Source organism: Propithecus coquereli, unplaced genomic scaffold (assembly GCF_000956105.1).
Source record: "Propithecus coquereli isolate 6110/MARCELLA unplaced genomic scaffold, Pcoq_1.0 Scaffold102, whole genome shotgun sequence".
NCBI lineage: Eukaryota > Metazoa > Chordata > Mammalia > Primates > Indriidae > Propithecus > Propithecus coquereli.
In genome coordinates, this window is record NW_012134081.1 from 212,728 (window position 1) to 215,492 (window position 2,765).

The window sequence follows — 2,765 nt, forward strand, 5'->3', positions numbered from 1 at the left end:
TTTAAAATTTTTTTAAATTTTTAATTATTTTGGATACATAATAGCTGTATATCTTTATAGGGTACATGTGATGTTTTGATATAGATGTACAATGTGAATTAATCAAATCAGGGTAATTGGGATATCCATTACCTCAGGTATTTAACATTTCTATGTGCTAGGAACATTCTAATTCCACTCTTTTATTTATTTTAAAGTATACTCTAACTTATTGTTGATTATAGTCACTTTGTTGTGCTATCAAATATTGTCCATTCTATCTAACTATATTTTTGTTCTCCTTGTCTTTTGGGAACATCATTGGCACTATTTCTATCATAGTTAATGAGCCACTGACAATTAACTCACCTGATATGACACTACTAACAAATAGTTTTAGGATTATATAGAGAGGCAGTATGGTAAGCTGTTCTTAAGGAGGAAAAAAATTATGTTTATCCAGTTTATTTTCCCTGCTTAGAAGCAGTAACATGACTCCTCTTGAAGCATGAAGCATTTTTAATTTAATGCAGGGACTAGAAAAGCTAAGCATGGGAAAACACAGCAATAAACACAAAATTAGCCCAGGTCTGTGCAAGTGTGAACAATGAATTGAATTAATTTGGAGAATTCTTCATTGGGTGAGTTTCAGCCTGGCTTGGTAATTATTTTGAAGTTCAGTGGAAAATCTTCAAGACATGGGCTCTCTGCCTTTGTGATTCTGGGCCAGCAACTTTATCCTAGTATCCTCCACAGGAAAAAAAAATCCATAAACACCTGGAATCACATGACCGATGAATGTGTAAGGCAATGAATACAAATTATTAGTGATCTGAGGTATTCCTGTTGAAGGTTCTTAGGAGAGAAACTTTTTGTAACCATATTTAATGAAGGCATATTTTACATTCAAGGTTTCTTTTCTAATCATGCTATACACTTACCAGCAAGAATCTGAAGGAATTAAGGTTTGAAGATGCCAATGATTATGACACTCTGAGAAAGTAAATCAGGGATGATTGAATGATGAACTAAGTGTCTAACCTAAGAAAATGTTCCTTTAAAAGGGGCAGCCTTCAAAATGGCCTACTTGAGGAAAAGGTCTGAGCATCCCAAACCACAAATCTTCCTAACCATAAAGCCCCAGGTGGAGGACAACTTAGTAAGCACAGCTCTTTGGAGGCTGAATAATTGATTCTACGAACCACTGTTAAAATGTCTCCTAGAGACCAAAGAAGTTGGTTCCTAATAAAGTCTGAGATTAAACTCTTGTTCCTGGTGGCACGATTCCAATTATAGTTTACCAGTAGAAAGAGTGTAGCAGCAGAAAACAAAACCAACAAACTGTGCTACATCAAGACAATCAACAACCTGGCTTTTAATATGAGCAGTAAAGAAGGTGATTATTTAAAGTCTTAAATGTTACCATCTCAGAAGGATGTAGTTCAAAGGAGAATGAATAAAAATGGAAAACTGTATTCATTAAGATAGCTAGGGTTGCAGCAATGTCTCGTTCTTAGTGGACTTGCATACTCAACCCACAGCTTCAAGCCAAGGCAAAAAGCTAGCACCAAACTGATCAAGCACTACTCACCCTTCTGACCCCCTCAGTGCATCCAGTGAGTTCTTGCTGATCCACCAAGCCCAGATGGAAACAGCACCTCCTCTGTGAATCCTTTTGTGACTCTTGTAGGACAGGTGAGGTATTTCTCACTTTTTAAAAATAAAATCTTCATTCATGTATTTGTGCAACAAAAATTGTTACACATCTCCAGTGTGCCAGGCATTGTAATAAGTACTAGAGATAAATAACAATGGACACGTGGATTATCACACTAATTCATTATATTTCTAATTTTTGTTCTATATTTGTCTCTCAAGGCACCTGAAGGGCAGAGGTGGCCATCTATCTCACTGCTATTTCCCCCAAACCTAGCAGATTTCCAGTCACATAACAGGATCAGAATAATCTCTTATTACAGTTTTTAGACAACCTCACACCCAGTTCAAATCATATATCTTGAATGACCAATTGTTATTACCTTGTAAGTCAACTCAGCACTGTATAATTCATTATTTTTATCCCTATATGGTTTAAGTACACCTTTCTGGCTATTAGCCCTGTGTGCGTGTGGCAGCGGAGGAGGGCATTCTATTATATATGTCATTTATTCATTTGATGAATATTTATTGAACACAGACTGTGTGATAGGTCTGGTTTTGGGTTGCCCATGCTGAAAACAAGGGATCATCCCATCCGTACTCAGTATTGCCCCTTCTCCAACTAGACCATGGAAAACCCCATCTAATTCATTGAGAGTAGAAACCTTATTTTAATTAGTTTCATATCTTCAGAGGCTAAAATAGAGTAGGAACTTGCTCAAAAAATAAAATTAATTGGTTCATAAATTAATAAATGCATTTTACATTTCCTCTCTTATGGCACTTAGAACACAGCTAAGCATATAGCAGGACTACAAATAAAGCACATGTTTAAGTGCTTCCTAAATGTCAGATGAAAAGCTAAAGTCTTTGCAGATACAATATCATTTAATTTTCCTGAAACTTTAGTTTTAGGAAACTTTAGTTTTGGGAAAATTAAATAATAGTTAATCTATTATCAGGACTCCCATTTTATAGATGAATAAATTGGAAGTTAGAGTTTAAATTAGAGGTAGGTGACAGATCCATGATTCACACAGATCTTGTGTTATTGTATTCTAATACAGGGTGACAAACTGCTAGGTTGATTAACTGTAACATTTGAAAGTGTTGCCTTACTTCTAGAG